The following is an 18,438-nucleotide window of genomic DNA, read 5'->3' on the forward strand; positions in this document are numbered from 1 at the left end:
CAGGGAAGATATCCCTGATGTCCTGACCAACATATATTTATCAATCAACTTCATTGCAACTACAGTGTGAGCTTACGTGTGCACATCACAAAGTTCTGGTTTTACCTACCTATTATGCTTCCTGAACACTTTTGAGTGTATTTGATGGATTTTGGGCTGCTGATCATGAAAATTGCCTTAAAATTTCATATCATGTACCCTCTTTTTTAGATACAACCCATTTTTGTGATTTCCAATCATATTTTAAGTCTACTTCAACCTAAAACCATGGTGGAACATGTCATTGAAAATTCATTTTCTGCCTTCGCTCTTGGATGTCTTCCCTGCTGATCTTGGTGCAGTCAGTAACAAACATAGCGAAAGGTTTCACCAGGACATTGAGACCATGGAAAAGTGGCATCAGGGCAACTGGAATCCATCAAAGCTGGACACTGACACAAGAAGCATCAGATATGCTGAGTACAAACAAAAATCAGCGACAAGACATTTTTAGGTTTGTTGAACTAAAGCCATGTGTCAGCATCATTATGCGATTAAACATACTAAATTTATTGTTTCCCCAACTTCATACGTGGTACAACAAATCTGAAATTATCTTTGTGTTCAGCTTCAAGTTGTCTATCATAATCTCCAATTTCTTTTCAGGAAGACAGTGCTTTAATTTAATGTGATATTTTACAGTAAATTCTCATGTTCTGAATACAAATATTTTGTTTGGAGAGAGGTGTGAAAATATATGTGCTTGTTGTCCAGGTGATTGGAGGCTTCCCAAAAATAGCATTGTCTCGTTTCAGAGCCAACTGAGTGAAAATCTATTTTTTTTTTAACTGAAATGTTTTTACATTCAGACATGCCACACAGTAACAAGTCCTTCTGCCCAATGATCCCCAATTACACCTAACTAACCAACAGCCCCCGTATATTTTGAAGGATGGGAGGAAACCAGAGCACCCAGAGGAAACCTACACAGACATGGGGAGTATGTACAAACTCCTTACAGACAGTGCCGGAATTGAACCCAGGTCACTGGCACCTACCACTATGTCAACCACGCTAATTATTCATGGAAAAATATGGTTTCGACAAGTAGTTTTACCTACGTCAAATGAGAGAAACATCACAAACAGACAAATTTCTAGAATTTGGTGGCCTTACAGTTTGTTTCCAGAATTTAAATATTGCAAATTGCACAGAGCATGACTCAGTTCAATCTAATTAAATGGAAACAAAATTTAAAAAATAGTTACTGCCTCTCACATTTTCATGAAGATTAGTTTTCACATTGATAGATAACTTCTGCACTGAATTAAGTTTATGTTATCATTTGTGGTTCAAATAGGCAATTCAAACATACTGGAAGGTACATTTAAAGCCAAATGCCACAGAGCAAACCTTACTTTCTGAAATCTGCAATGTGTTTTGTCATTTCTGCTTAGTTTGCATTTGTATATCTAATTTGTTTCATTACTGCATAATACTCCAAATTTGGCATCACCAATGACTTGTACAGCTTAACCATAACATTCTAACTCCTGTACTCAATACTTTGATTTATGCCAATATGCCAAAAGCTCTCTTTATAACTCTTTCTACTTGTGATGCCCCTTTAGGAAATTATGTATTTGTATTCCCAAATCCCTCTGTTCTACCACATTCCTCAGCGCCCTACCACTTACCATGTACGGTATGCCCTTTCTTGGTTTGTCCTTCCAAAATGCAACACCTCGCACTTGTCTGCATTAAATTCTTTTCTTTTTAAAATATTTATATTGAGTTTAACATAACATAAAAACTATTAATAAAGCAAGACAAAAATAATAACATATACATAACATGAAATTAAAGTAAATGCACAATGACAAATTTTAAAATTCCATCCCTTATTGTTAAATGCGATTGTCTATTTAAATGATTATACATGTAAATCAGTTAAATACTATTATAACAAATTGCATTAGAGCTTAATAAAATCTGAAAAAAGGGATATTATCCAGGATAATCATAATTAAACCCCATAAATCCACTTATCTAAAAGAAAAAAAAAACTAAAACTAATTCTAATCTAACTCCTCACTCTAGTCAAGGTTATAAGAGAAATACAAAGATGGACTAAGTCGCGATCTCCAGAAGACGGACGGATCAACCACTAGAGCACCCATATCACCTAAAACTGCCAATTACGATAATATTCTATAAATTGGCCCCATACCTTTTTAAACTGTAATTTAAGCTTTTTGATCAGCATTTTTTAAAGATATTTGCAAGTTAGGAATTTTGTTCAGTCTAAATTGAACACTTTTTCTCAAATCACAGATTCAAATATTCTTGATATACTTAAATTAGATACGTGCCCTTTAACTGCCCTGTTGGTTTTTCACGTGAACTCGATAAACTTTTATCGGCACCTCAAGAGAAGGTTTTAGCTTTTAGCACGTTGATAGCCAGACAAGCAGTTTTTAAGAAATGGAATGATGAACTCTCACTGACTCATGCACAATGGTTACATGATATAATGTCACATCTAAGCTTAGAGAAAATTAGGTAATGTGGCGGCGTACAGTATAATATTAAAGATAAAAAGTTACAGTTTAATTATCTCAATTCTAATGATGGAGAATAAACTAATAGGGGGTTATTAGCTCGATCTCCCTATTATCTTATCCTTCAGCCAACAGCATTAACAATCGAGTTCAAATGGACAAGAAAGAAAGTTATATTAAATTAGAATGGGATCAGAATCCACTGGGAAAGTGTGTCAAGGAATTTAACTCAGATTAGTGCAAGGTGCTGCATTTTGGTAGATTAGACCAAGGCAGAACTTGCACAGTAAATGGTAGGGAATTGTGAATGATATAGAACAGAGTCATCCAGGGGTACAGGTTGATATTCTCCTACAGATGGATACACAGAGTGGTGAAAAAGATCTTTGGCATGCTTGCACCACACCTCCTCCCGCACCACAGTTCAGGGCCCTAAAAGGCAGCCAAAGTGAACCAACACTCAACTTGTGAATCAGAGGATAGATTTATTGCATCTGGTGCTCTACATCGGAGAGACTGGACACAAACTGGGAGATGGCATCACTGAGCATCTTCACTCTGTCCGCACCAGTGGCACAGACTTCCCAGTGGCAAACCATTTCAGTTCTGCATCATACTCCCATAATCACATGTCTATCCATGGCCTCATGTACTATCCCATCAAGACCACCCGTAAATTGGAGGAACAACACCTCACTTTCCATCTGAGCAGTCTCCAGCTAGATTGCATTAACATCAACTTTTCCTGTTTCTGATAACCTGCTCTCCTTTCTCCCTCCATCCATCAGCTTACCACCCCTTCCCTCTCTATATACCTAGCCATCCCTCCTCCCCTTGCTTGCAGCTGTGCCCTCTCGCCCTTCTTCACCTATTACCTCATGCCTCTGCAACCACGGCTCCCCCTTACCCTTTTATTTGGACGCCTGCCGATATTTTACCATACCTTGAAGGGCTCAGTTATGTATTTTTTATCTTTGCTATATAAGATGCTATTTGATCTGCTGAGTTTCTCCAGCATTGTGTTTTTTAATTTCAATCACGGTGTCTGCAGACTGTAAACTTTTACTTCAAGTTATTGGTGAGACCACTCTTGGGATATTTTGCATGATTCTGGTCACTCAGCTCTCAGGATATCATTCAGCTAGAAAGGGTGCAGAAAGATTCTCAAGGATGTCACCAGGACTGGAGGGCTTGAGTTATAAGGAAAGGCTAGATTGGCTGCGGATTTTTTCCCTGGAGTGTAGGAGGCTGAGGAGTGACCTGAGACATATAAAATTATGAGAGAATAATCACAGTCTTTTCTCCCCCACCCCCCACCCCACCCACCCCCGGGGCAGGAGATTCTAAAACTAGAGGCCATGAATATAAGGTGAGATTGGGAAGATTTAAAAAGGGATCTGATAAGCAAATGTTTTTTTCCACACAAAGGATGGTGGGTACCAGAGGAAGCTGCAGAGGCAGGTACAAATATGACATTTTAACAGACATTGAGACAGGTGCATGGATAGAAAATGTTTAGAGAGATATAGTCCAATCACAGCCACATGGGACTAGCTCAGATTAAACAATTTAGTTGGCAAGGATGAGTTGGTGTGAAGGATGTGATTTGATGATGTACAATTCTATGATAATCATACATAAGTACATCAATGATCATAAAACCCCTTGGGTTATCCTGGACGTAAATATTGATATTTGATGTAAATATTATTTTTTTTTTAAATTTTCACCAGCTGCTCTAATTAGGGAAAGCTCCTTGCCATCTCCATCATCATGGAGATTTCTCAATCAACAACTCCAATAGTGTATGTGTCACTTTGTCATCTTTACTTTGTTTGTAATTCCTTGTGAGAATTGTTTCATCACTAAGTCAACCTTTATTTCATCACGATTCAAAGTGCCCTGTCAGAAAGGCTTAAAGGATTCGGCTGTGAGTTTTCCTTCATTTGTTGTCAGCTCAATGTACTGTTTATTATTCTTATAATGTACCTTAACCTATTTCTGAAAATTGTGTACATTTTTCCCCTTAAAATGGAGTTGTTTAGAGTGAGAAAATAGCTGTGATTAGCCACCCAGAACAAGTGCAGCTCTCTAGTGAGCAGGGATTTGTTCCTGTCTTATGGGAGAGTTAAAGAGAGACCTTTCTCAATACTGCTTCTGATCTCTCAGCTTCTCACCCAAGGGCTTGATGTACTAAGATCCTTACCCTGCCTCAGTCCTGTCAGTGTCAAACCAGCTCTTTAAACTGTTTTCCATTTTTATAATCCGGATACACAACTTTAAATGTGAAAAAACACCAAATTTGAGTTCTTTATTCCATCTGCTATTATCTACAGGTGTAGATTTACAATCACATTCCACTTCCAATAAATGGCTCCCTCTGCCCAAATATTGGCCCTTTCATTTTAAAAGTGGACTTTATGACCTTGAAAACATACCATCAAGTTATTAATCCTTGCAAAGTACAGGTACACAATCCTTTATCTGGAACCCTTGAGGGACAGTGTATCCCGAATTTCAGATTCTTCCGTATTTCGGAAAGCCAGATTTAAACCCACCCGAATTCTGCTGCCGTATCCACCCCCACCCCCTTCCAGTCGCAGTGCCGTCCTCCCCCCCCTCCTTGCCCGCCCGACTCACGCTGCCGGTCTCCCCACCTTGCCTGCCCGATTTGTGTTGCCGGTCTCTCCCTCTTGCCCACCCGACTTGCGCTGCCGCTCTCTCCCCCTCGCCCGCCCGACTCGCGCTGCTGTCTCTCTCCCTACTAGCCAGATTTTGGAGCTTTCTGGATTTTAGATGTCCGGATAAAGGATTGTGTACCCATACTGCCATTTCCCTTCCTCATCCCTTGTCCTTAACGTCTGGGATATGAGTGGTACAACACCTGTTCTTTTAACTTTTTTCTTCCCATCATCCAGGGACCAAAACAGTCGTTCCACTGAAGCAGGAAGGATTCATTTGTACTTCACCAGTTGCATGTACTGTATTTGGAATTCCAAATGTGGTCTCCTCTCCATAGGAGAAACCAAGATCCGTGCATTCCTTCGACAAGAATGACCCAAAGCTTTCTGTGGCTTGCCATGTTAATTAGCCCACCCCATACACACTCTAACCTGTCTGGCTGTGGCCTTCTGCATTTTTATAATGAAGTCCAATGCATTTGAGGAGCAACATCTCATCTTCTATCAGGGTATATTCTTCAGACATGAATGTTACAACTTCAGGCATCTCTTTATCTTTCTCCCTCAATACTGGTCATTTCTGCTACAGATCATCTATCTATTTTCTCTCTCTCTTCATTAGGACAGGCTGGCTACTGGACATTTCCTTCAGCCCTACAGTTCACATGTTTTTTTGTACTCTCACACATTAACTGGCCTCATTCTGGAGCTTTTGGTCATTTTCTCTCTAATGGTATCACAATGGATTCCTGGAGTAAACATGGTCTCACCCCACAGATATTCCCCTTTTCCTTTCTACTACTCCACAAGTTAAATCTTTTTACCCTCTGCTTCTGAATTCTGCTGAGGATCCTTTGACCTGAAATGTTAATTCTGTTCTCATTTCCACAGATACTGCCCCACCTTCATTTGCTGTTTTTATCTCAGGTTTTCATCGTCTGTGGGTCTTTTGATTTTCAGTGTCTTCCTTTGTACTGCATCAGCCCATATGTCTCTGAAGCTCTCCCTCATGTATTTGGCACTTCGAGACTGAACAAATCTAATACTTTTATTGGCGAGCATCACATCAAAATGTTACCTTTTATGTCCTACCCACACCAAAAACCCCACCCTCTGATGCACATCAGGGGTGTCCATCTTAATTTCCATATTCTAGCCTTTTCATCATCCCAAAATTGTTCCTCCTATCGAGGCCCTCTTAAGTGCTACCAAACCCTTAAGCTCTGAAACTTCTTCCCTAAACCTTTCCACTTCTGAATTCTCTGCCTTGTTCCCTTCATTATAATACATTGTTGACCATTCTTCTGATTCTCTGCCTTATATAATGTTAGCTTGCTCACTGTCAACTTTTGATCATGCTTAGTGGGCCATTTCATTACATTAAATGTACTGCATAAATACAAGCTGTTGTTGCATCCAATACAAATCAGTGCCATCAGACTTTAATGAATAAACTGCCCTTTTAATGTGGTTCTAGGGCAAGTTACAAAATCCCTCATACTCAGCACTGATTTTTTTCACCAATTATCCTTATATTCATAATGAGAATCAAATCTTAGTTATTTAAAAAAGCATAAAACCTATCACAATAAAACATCTCAGAAACAATTTCCATATTTGTAAAAAGAAAATTGGATTTATTCTGTCCCCAAGTCTGAACCTGGATTATTTTTCTCCTGACTGAACTTTTCCATGCAACACTTTGGCGTACAAATCCTCCTTCAGTCTCCAAAAGTGAGCATATTAATAGCTTAAAATGTTCAATTTTGTGTATGTTTTCAAAGAGCCAAAAATTCCAGTGCTGTGATGTGCCTAGGGCAGGATTTGTGTTAATGTGAAAGATAATCAAGAGTTGTCAGGTCCACAGATCCTGCCACACACCTGCAGGAGACCTGAAAACCACCAAAGTACAGGAAAATGCAAAAACCGACAGTCTCAGCACTCAAGCAAATCAACTGCTCAAGGCGTGTTAACCCTTGGAGTGATTTACGCGACAAGATATATGGGGGAATGACAGATTGACGGTGAAGAACACAGGGTATGGAACAGTTCAAACGTGAGTTTATTTGATCATAAATGAGAGATTTCAGGGTGTTACGAAAGACTTTCTCATGCTGCATTCCATTACTCTTGCTGTGCAATTAGCTTGATGTAGAATTCATTCAATCTCACTGTTCTCTGCAATGATGTGTGAAAAATTACTCAAGTGTCCCATTGTGCACTGTAAGCTTCATCTCAGTTTTAAGGAGCTGGTTTCCCCCATCAAAAAGTGAACAAGCCAAGTGAATTGGTATGATTAACATTCCTCCATACAATATTACCAAACACTGGCTTTATTTGAGCACACTGAATCTTGCAGGTTGTTGGATTTCACCAAATGTCAAATGCTGTTTATGCAATAAATTGTGGTAAAATTACACAATACTGCATCAACTTTAGACTGAGTTGTGATCTATCATCCATTTTCTCTTCCTCTCTATGTGAAAGGTCAAAGAATCAGCATTAGATTCTAAATATTATCTTCAGTGGAATGGTAAAGCAGAGAGGTATGCAAATTTACAAGTTGAGACAGAAATTTCAAATAAGTCAAATCTGACACAGAAATGGATTCACACTAGTTCCCTCAGTGTTTGGAAAGGCTGATGAATATTACCAATGTAATATTTCCCCCTCCTTTAAAATGCTTCAACCCATTGTTGATTTTAAGCAATTCCTGACTTTCACTGTGAATTTAGCAGTACAGCCACAAGCCATGCAAAACCAAGATCTCTGTTATCTGCAGACTAAGAAAGTTTTACAAGGACCCGTAAAGCATCTTCCTTCTAAACACTTGTGCCAAGAGTAATGAATTAATGATTAATGAATACAGTCTCAGCAATTGGTACAAACATCTTTGATAACTTGGTGCAGCCATTCTAAACTGGGGCCACAAAACATTTAAGGGGGCCGCAGACAAATCCTTAAACCAAAAGTCCCAAGGTGTATGGGGGTGGGGGGTATGGAAAATTTAGAGATTTAAATAGTTGGTGGGGGGAGAAGGAAAGGACTTGGATAAATGCAGAAAATTAACAAACAATGTTTTCAAAGCATTCCTTGCTGCGATGTGATTGTGATTGACTGACATGGAACCAGCTTTGGCTATGAATTGCCTTCTATGTAATTTTCCTCCATCACCTTCAGTTTCAGGAACTAAGCGTGAAGGCCGAAAAGTGGTGCTCCATATTTCTTGCATCCGCAAGCATCCTCGGGTTTATGTCTAAGGTTCCTGAGTGACTCATTGTGTACAAATCACTGCCCTCTAATAAACTTTTTAAATGTTTTAAAACATGTCTATGACATTTTCTTCTTTCTTACATGTTTAATAAGAATGATTTCCTATTTTTGTCAAGATGGAGGTGCTGACGGAGCTGCCGCTGGTGTGGACCTGCGGGGAGTGAGGGAGCAGCACTCTCACAGAGTCCAGCCACCCAGTCGACAGCCATCGGGTCCAAACTGGCTTTGAATGGCCTGTTGAGAGAGCCAACAAGGGTTTTATTTGAAATCCCACGACATCTTGAGCCCAAGATGGTGGCATCTATTAATTGGCATCAGCCACGAGGGGCTGCAGACTCCAGGGAAGTGGAGGACTAGAGCAGGGTACCAGAGTACGGGAAGATCATGTACCATCTGAGAGGGACGACCTGTGGAGCCGGCAACCACGGCAGCAGACCAGTGAGGGGGCTCTACAGCTGAGGGGCCAGCACATATGGCCTGTTGCTGGCAACTCAAGGCTGCTATCAGGAGACTCGTTCCGGGCTGCGGACTGCGGACTGCGGACTGCTGGAGACTGGCTCAAACTGGCTGGAGGAGTACCAGGTATCGGAACTAGGATTCAAGGAGGTGTCAAAGGCGCTGAAGGGTTCCTGACCGTGTCGGAGGTTCGAACCTGGGTTGCCAAAGGTTTGGATTGGACTCTATGTGGCTGCAGGGGCTGTGGAAGTGTTGGTGGCGATTCTACAGACACTCGGTGACTCTGGGGAGACTCTCTTTTGCTTCTTTCTCTCTGACTGAAAGTCTGTCTGCAAGAACTGTAAGAGGCACTTTGGCAATTCCTGCCAGTGGCAAAACTGTCTGCCTTGCAGCAGGAAAAAAATAAATTTTATGTAATAACACACTTTTTATTACTATAATAAATTGAATCTTGTTTGTTCTGGAATCACAAGCTTCAGTTGTTATGCTCAGAGTAGAAGCCTTGTTTTCTTTTCACCTCATGTAACATAAACACCTTTTATGCTTTTTTATATAGTCGGTAGAGAGAAGTAGAGAAGAAACCAATTGAACTTGAAGGGGCCCCATAAATTATGAGCAGAGTCCAAAGGGGACCATAGCCAAAACCAGATTGAGGATGGTGTGCAACTCTGGTCACCCAATGACAGGAATGATGTGGAGGCTTTGGCAAAGTTATGGAAGATCTTTACCAGGATGCTGCCTGGATTAGAGAGTATGAGTTGCAAGGAGAGATTGTTCAAATCTCAGTTGTAATCTCTAAGTGTTAAAGATCTGATAAAAGCTTATAATATTATGAGAGGCACTGATATGGTCAACTGATTTCACCTTTCTCCTAGATTAAAAGTAGCAAGTGGTAGAGATCAGGCATTTAAGATGATGGGGAGAGGACGGGAGTTTCAAGGAGATGTCTAAAGCTGGAACAGGCTGCCTGATGGAAACAGATAGCAGCATTTAAGAGAATGTTAGATAGATGAATGGATATCCAGGGAATGGAGAGATATGGATTTCTTGCAGGCAGAAAAAAAGTTTTAACTGACATCGCATTCAGTGCTGACACGGTGGGGCGAAGGACCTGGTCCTAAGCTCTACGTTTGTCAACATTCCTGTGATAACATCATGCTTCATTTGAATTGAGAAAACTCTTGTTTAAAATCACTTTAAGCATTGTTAAAATGTGCAGACATTGAGATGTGATGCATTAAAAAAGAAAAAAGATGCCCAACCTCTGTCCCCTCTGCATTGCTAGTACATAAATAAATAAATATCAATAAATTAAAAAACTTGGTTATTTTGGAGGAAGGTTGCCAGTGTGTCAACCATGAAAAGAAGAGAATGTAGCAAAGTATTCTATACTGAGCTACTATAGATGTTGGTGTACACATTGTCGAGTTGATATATATGCAGGGAAGTCAATGAAAACGCTGTGGAGTCTAGTGCAAGACAGATACCTCCAGGCTTGCATGCTGGGCTTATATACATCCCTGACACATGGACAGGAAGTGATGTCATCAGCCCAGATAAAAACCTGTATTGTGGACCCCCAAAGACTGTATTTTTTTTTGTTTGGGTGGCCTTCCTCTCTGCCAAGGCGCCTGGACCATGACTGGTCTGTCCAGATCCAGATGGGCAGGTTTGAGGCAGTCAATTGAAAAAGCATCCTCTTTACTGCCCATGTCCAAAATGTATGTCAAACCATTGCGTTTTAGTACCTCGAAGGGACCTTCATACGGATGCTGGAATGGTGCTCAGCCTGCTCTTTCTATTAGAAAATGTACTTGCAGTTTGCAACTTTCAATGATCGCCCAGGGTTTTTGGTATGTATGTAACATCCCGAAAGGTGAAGCATGCCAATCTCCAACTCCTATATCCACCAAGAAATCCTGGCCGAAATGTTTATCCCAGGCACACAAAAGGCTGCCTTGATGGCCAGCTGCCACAGCCATGAGCGATGGCTGGCCCCGGCGTTTCCCTGAAACACACAGGGAGGTCGGCAGCAGCAAACATCTGCACTCCATCGTTGATGGTAGAAACACCAATGGGTGTTATCTTCATCCTGTTGTCTCCTGGCCGACTGGTGGTCTGACAATGGACTCGATAGACCCTGCTGCCGATCTAATGTTGGAGTTGCATGGTTCTGCTGCTGTGAGCGGGTTCTGGTGACCTGTCCTACGGATGTCATGGTTTCTTGCTTAGCCCGCCATAGAGTGTCAGCACAGGCTGCAACTCTCCGTGGGTTAACGAAATCCTCATCAGCCAGCAGCACGATAACTTCTGGCAACTGCTCCAAGAAAGCCTGCTCAAACATGAGGCAGGGCCTATGCCCTTCTGCTAGTGCCAGCATTTCATTCGTGAGCACAGAAGGGGTCCTGTCTCCCAAGCCATCCAAGTGAAGTAAACAGGCCACTTGCTCACATTTTGAGAGGCCAAAGATGAGCAGACTCTTGAGCGCCATCTACTTGCCATCCTCCAGAGACTGCTGCAGAAAGTCAGAAACTCGGCAGGCCGTCTCTTGATCTAGGGCACTCACTACATAGTAGTACCGTGTAGAATCAGATGTTATCTGCCTCAACTGGAATTGGGCTTCTGCATGGTCAAACCAAATACATGGCCGTGAAGTCCAAAATGTTGGCAGTTTCAGAGCCACAGCACATATTGAAGAAAAATAAATTTTCAACGTTGGGGTCCAAATATCAATTGGACAGTTGTGGTCATCAATGTAGTGAAGTATTCTATACTGAGCTACTATAGATGTCGGTGTACATGGAATCTCTGTACGTGTGGTCGAGTTGATGTATACGCGGGGAAGTCAATGTATTCGCTGTGGAGTCTGGTGCAAGACTGACACTTCTAAGCTTGCACGCTGGGCTTGTATACATCACCGCATCTGTCACATGGACAGAAAGTGACATCATCAGTGATTTCATCAGCCCAGATAAAAAACTTTGTTGGATGCAGGTCATTTTCCACAGCACGTCTGCCATTTTAGGAGCCGGTTCACTTGCTGGTAAGTGGGTCACCACAGGAAAATACCTGTAAATGCTGCAAACCTAAAGAAAATTCAAGAAATGCTCAAAGTTGAATGAGGGAATCAGGAATGTATACATTAGTATAACTTCAGCTATCAACTATCGTCAACTGCTTGATGCCCATTGATTACACATTGCTTCAGTGGTGGTACTGCAGTCTTGACCAAGTGAAGCCAAGTCGACTCTCCATCTAGTATTGCCATATATTTCAAGATTCCCATCATATAAAATCAAATTAAGAAATGCAGAACTGTAAAAAAATCCTTCAAATGAATCCTGATTATCCCCACTGAGCTCAGTATACCATGTTCAATATTACTGAAAAAAGTCCAGTTTATTCCATGTCATAATTCTGAATTCACTTTTTATAAAGCACTCAATAGAACAGTGCTGCAACCTTTAACAGCAGATATCAGCTAGTGAGGAGAGATATGGTATGATTGCTTTCTGTTCCATAAATTTGTTTATTATTTCAGATGTACTGTAATTTTAATTTTAATTTAAACATACAGCTCCGTTATAGTCCCTTCCAACCCACGCCACTCAAATATCCCAAAATAACCTACATACATTTTGAAGGGTGGGAGGAAACCGGTGCACCCAAAGGAAACACATGCAGACATGGGGGGGGGAGAACGTACAAACTTGTCATGGTCATGCATTTACACAAGCCTAGTGTAGAGCAGGTCGCCACTGGTGATGTAACGCACTTGCGCTGGCCGGAACAGGGAGTTCGAACAGCATGGAGTTTATGTGCATGGGCTCTAGGGGAAGAAAGAGGTGGTTGTGAAGAGAATAATAAAAATGGCAATGCCATTTTTTGTACTGAAGAGTGGGCAATTGTGTTCTTTTAATGATTTACAACAATATCTATCTGGCAGTCACTACAAGTGTTGACGCCGATGGTGCACAGAACCTTCTAAGTAAAAATGGAGAGGCATGAGGATAAAACCATTATAGGAGCAGACAGCAAGGTCAAACTTGAAGTTCACCCTCTTTTTACAAACAACGCGCAGGCATGGTTTTTGATCCTCGAGGCACATTTCTCCTCACTAAATGTGACAAGTCAGAAGACAAAATTTGGTTAGCTTGCAGCATGCCTTCCAGAGCAGAATGCTTGCAAAGTGGAAGATGTGTTAGTTAATCTAGCCGACAAGTTCTCTTACGACATCCTTAAGGCTGCTATTTTGGAGCAAACGCAGCTGACCCAGGAATCTCGTGTTGTGGAACTGCTAGGCGGTGACAGGAAGCTGTCACAGATGCTGAGAAGATGGCACAGGATGGCTGGAGAAGAGCCTATTCAAGGCAAAGTATGGAAATTCCTCCTCGAATCCAAGGGCAACCTCGTTATGATCATGCCCCCCTCCGCAATGCAGCTGGAGCCATTCGCAGCTGTCTCCAGTCAGCAAGAGAAAACAGAGCTGGGACAACAGGCTTCCAGACAGCAGAAGAAAAACGAGCTGGAGCATCAAATACTACAGAAATCCAGGCTTTAACCACCAAATGGAATTGGAATCGTGCAGGGTGGGGATGCAGCAGAGGGAACAGACAGCATCCTTGTTGGATGTACCAAAGCCCTTGTAGAGGCAACTGCTGCCCATGGACAAGTCAGCCACTATCTTTTCCTCAAGGACTGCCTCTCAGATAATCAATTTCTTGTTGATTCTGGTGCAAAGATTTCAGTGGTCCATCCAACTCGTCAAGCCCACAGACACCCTAAAATGTCATTGTTCTGTCTGCCACAAATGATTTTCATATTCAGACATACAGCAAGAGGTCGTTCAAGCCTGAGTTTGGGCTCAGTAAGCCATTTCAGGGGGTTTTCAGTGTCACAAATATAGCAAATTCCATTGTGGGAGTGGATTTTCTGTCACATTTTTCCCTGCTGGTGGACTTGAAGAATCTTTGTGCAGTGGACCACCGCACTTGCATGCAAGAGAGCTGCATATAATCGCCCTTGAGGGTCGTCACCCACCTGACCAGTCTCAAACCTAGCACCTGCCCATTCCGAGTGTTGCTCAAGCATTTCCCTCACTTGCTAACCCCATAATATCGACACAGGGACATCAAGCGTGCAGTGATGTACCACATAGAGACCTGTGGTCCTCCGGCTGCCCGCAGATCACCTTAAGATCGCAAAAGCTGAGTTCAATCACATGCAGGAGCTGGGAACGCTGCTGGGTAGCACCACTGCATATGGTCACCACTGCATATGGTCCCGAGGAAGTCTCCAGGGACTGGCGGGCAATGAGCTTTGCCACCATTCCTGTTTAAATACAACATTCCAAATTTACAGGATTTCTCGGCGAGTCTGCACAGCAAACAGGTACAGGTACCTCTGTTATCCAGTGCTCTGTGGTCTGGCAACTCTCACGGTCTGGCACATTTGAATCTGCCACCATTAGAGACAGCGCAGGACTCGAACCCCGGTCCCAATCGCTTGTGCTCTGTGGTCCAGAAATGTCCAGGTTTCCAGATTAAAGAAGAACAACCTATATTCGCAAAAACAGACCTGGTGCACACCTACCATCAGATTCCAGTGGAACCTTTCAATATTGCCAAAACAGCAATGATTACTCCTTTCAGCACATTTGAGTTTCTTCGAATGCCATTCAGTTTGGCAGCTCAAAGTTCCAATGGTTTATGGACTATGTCCTCTCTGGCATCGATTTTGTTTACATTAATGACATTCTTGTGGCAAGCGCCAATAAAGAGGAATGCAAGGACCATCTTTTGACACAGTTTCAGAGACTCGATGAGTTTGGCATTGTAATCAATCCGACTAAATACATTTTTGGTGCATTGGAATCTGAAGGTAGGTGTGCACCAGGTCTGTTTTTGCGAATATAGGTTGTTCTTCTTTAATCTGGAAACCTGGACATTTCTGGACCACAGAAAATGGTGGAAAACAGAAATTGACCCCTAAGGGAACTCCCTAGGTAAACATCAAAGGTAGAACAAAGCTTAAAACAGGAAATAATACTGTGGGGTGACATGGTTAGGACAAAGACTTTTTACAGCGCAAGCGATTGGGACCGGGGTTCGAGTCCTGTGCTGTCTCTAATGGTGGCAGATTCAAATGTGCGCTGTAAAAAGTCTTTGTCCTAACCATGTCACCCCACAGTATTATTTCCTGTTTTAAGCTTTGTTCTACCTTTGATGTTTACCTAGGGAGTTCCCTTAGGGGTCAATTTCTGTTTTCCACCATTTTCTGAGGAAGGAAACATTCAGCCAAAGTTTCCTCTCCAGATCAGTGACCAACAGCTTAGAACGCACACAGGCAAATATGATGGAAGTCTGAACCAGACATTATGTAAATTCTCCAGTTGTTGAACACTAGGAAACTGCAGAAGTTATGTTTCAAATATTTCTGACTTGCTGGGAAAGCTGTGTTAACACTGAACATTCTTGAAGACTCCTGGATCTGTTAGCTTGTCCAGCCAGGTTGTAAAGTCACAATCCAATTGACACTTTGTGGTGTCTGGACTAGATAAGCAAACAAGAGTATGACCTGAAGGAAGGATTTTTGTTGGTGTTTTGTAAGGCAAAGAAAGCAACAGGCCTTTGCTTCTTAAGGAGATAAGCTGACTTTCACTGAATAATCATTGCATCTGTTTACAATCAATACATGTTCAGCAAGGTTCTAAAAAGCTCATCAATAAAATGTTAGTTTTAATTGCTCTATCCTTACTGCAACAAGAAAATAATCTGCTGAGAAATGACTGATAAAATGTGATTTGATGGTGTTTTGTACTCAAAAATAGAGAATTAGAAAGCTCCTGGAAAAATACATCTTTGGCAGATAACCAATTACCCAGTGTAGCTATTGATTTTCCTGTGAGCAAACATAATACCATTTTATTCTGCTGAAATAAAAAATAAACTGCTAGGAATGCTCAACAGGTCAGGCAGCACCTGGGAAAAGAGATACAGAGATAACATTCCAGGTTAAAGATTATTCATCTCTGGCTTGTACCATAAAATCTGTTTCTTTCCACATATGGTGCCTTACCAGTTTTCATCATTTCCTGCTTTTGTTTCTGACCTCAAATATCTGTGAGTTTTTTTTTTAATTTTGCTTTGTTCTCCTGAAGGTCCTCTTGAGATGAAATGAGATGTATATGCAACTGGGCAACATCTTGGGTAGTATTTCTGGAATAAGGACATTGGGAGAACTGTTTTGTCATCTGTTATTACAAGGCCATCTGCTACCTGGAACAATAGGTCTGTGGCCATTGGGAGAAAGTTCACAAGTTTCCTCTTGGCTCCAATCTGTTCACCTGGTTGATTTCAGAAGCACATGAGCATCCTCCGTTTACGTGTGGGCAGTGTGGAGAGGAAGCAGAGAAGCAACACACCAAGACTTTGAAAGGTATTTGAATAATAAGATCCTGACAAAGACAGGGCAACACCCTCTCCTGAAGCTGATTTTCTTTTTTTCCACCCCCCCCCCCCCAATGAAAGCATGGATTCAATAACTGAGAATAATTGTTAACTACCTGTTCCAGGTTTCATTTTTATGCTAAATGGCAGCAGTTCTGGTCAGTCCTTTGATGGCCTTGAAATGAGTAGGTAAGAGAACTTTTTCTTCTTTCTTTGGCTTGGCTTCGCGGACGAAGATTTATGGAGGGGGTAAAAAGTCCACGTCAGCTGCAGGCTCGTTTGTGGCTGACAAGTCCGATGTGGGACAGGCAGACACGGTTGCAGCAGATGCAGGGGAAAATTGGTTGGTTGGGGTTGGGTGTTGGGTTTTTCCTCCTTTGCCTTTTGTCAGTGAGGTGGGCTCTGCGGTCTTCTTCAAAGGAGGTTGCTGCCCGCCAAACTGTGAGGCGCCAAGATGCACGGTTTGAGGCGTTATCAGCCCACTGGCGGTGGTCAATGTGGCAGGCACCAAGAGATTTCTTTAGGCAGTCCTTGTACCTTTTCTTTGGTGCACCTCTGTCACGGTGGCCAGTGGAGAGCTCGCCATAGAACACGATCTTGGGAAGGCGATGGTCCTCCATTCTGGAGACGTGACCCATCCAGCGCAGCTGGATCTTCAGCAGCGTGGACTCAATGCTGTCGACCTCTGCCATCTCGAGTACTTCGACGTTAGGGATGAAAGCGCTCCAATGGATGTTGAGGATGGAGCGGAGACAACGCTGATGGAAGCGTTCTAGGAGCCGTAGGTGGTGCCAGTAGATAAGAGAACTACTACTTTGCCAAAATGTCAATGGAGAAATAGAAGGTAGTGAATGAAGAAAACTAGTGTTGATGAGATTGACCAGGTAGAGAGCTTGATCTTTAATCCAGGTGCCATGGGGAAATGGTGGTCAAAAGTAGCAATTCCCACATTTGATAGGGAAACTGATTTTATTGGCTCTGAAGAGGTCCAACCATGTTAAATTTGCATCATCGATGGGAGGTTGCAGCTTTTGGTGCTGCATACAAGACAGATCATAAAGGCAGAGCTCAAACTAATGAACAAAGACCATCTGTAAATGAAAGAGAGTGCTAAATCATTCCGTAGTAACAAAAGGAAGACTTTCCCTGAGAGGAGACAGATGCTGGAATCTGAAGCCAAAAAAAATCAGTGTGTCAAGCAGCATCAGTGAGAGAAAGAGAATTGTCCATGTTTTGGGTCAAACCCTCCATCATGCCTGAGAGTGCAGAGGCGAAAGAGCTAGTATAATAGACATAGTGGGAGCCAGCCTCATTCTTAACCCTTTGGACTCCATGTCTGGTTTTCAGGGACTAGCAATAAGCGCATGTACTCAGTATCCTGGTTTTCCCGGACTACCAACAAGTGCATATATTTATGGGACTGGTTTTATACCCAACCATCAGCAGGTTCATAATGGTGTTTGTACAGTAGTTTACCCATGGACCCAGTCCAGAATCTACATTATGGAAAGTTAAAAATGGCTTGAGTCTAAAGGGTTAAAAAAACTTGCTACAGGTCTGATAGAAATAGATTTTTTCTGAGAAATATCTGCCTCATTGGGTAAGAATAATGTGTGCATCTTAGTAGGGACTGCTGTATCCCACGCACATTTATGTGTGATTTTGCAATCGAGGAAGTTGGGAGGAATTGTGTTGAGCATAGAAAGGGAATTAGCATTATCATACAGAAGCCAGTGAGTAATTATGACATTTCATATGCAGGATCGAACGTGCAATAGCAAATGCAGGTAAATTTGAAACAAGAATGTTCTAGCTCAGTGGGAGCAATACCATTAATTGGGATGTAATGGATAAATATCGAGGAGATTTTGGTAGGATTAGGTTACATACATACACATTTTAAAACAGATCTTATTTGAAAGACTGAAGAATTCATATTGTGAACTTTACAGAAACTATGGAGAATGCTATGCACATTCCACAAGTAGGTGCTAATTAAAATGATGTCATGAAATGAATGGACTGGAGACACTCTGGCTG

General features: G+C 41.9%; 1 protein-coding gene and 1 long non-coding RNA gene across 2 annotated transcripts in view; one reads left to right on the forward strand and one right to left on the reverse strand.

The window, feature by feature from the left end:
* The window catches only part of adprs (ADP-ribosylserine hydrolase), an 87,708-nt gene that overhangs the window by 1,243 nt on the left and 68,027 nt on the right, over positions 1 to 18,438 (reverse strand). The gene's annotated exons all lie outside the window — the stretch shown is intronic.
* LOC138741926 (uncharacterized) lies at positions 4,435 to 8,546 on the forward strand. The gene is made up of 3 exons (XR_011343893.1): positions 4,435 to 4,470; positions 7,081 to 7,277; positions 8,402 to 8,546. It is a non-coding gene; the product is annotated as an uncharacterized lncRNA (long non-coding RNA).

This window comes from Narcine bancroftii, chromosome 8, assembly GCF_036971445.1.
Source record: "Narcine bancroftii isolate sNarBan1 chromosome 8, sNarBan1.hap1, whole genome shotgun sequence".
Classification (NCBI taxonomy): domain Eukaryota; kingdom Metazoa; phylum Chordata; class Chondrichthyes; order Torpediniformes; family Narcinidae; genus Narcine; species Narcine bancroftii.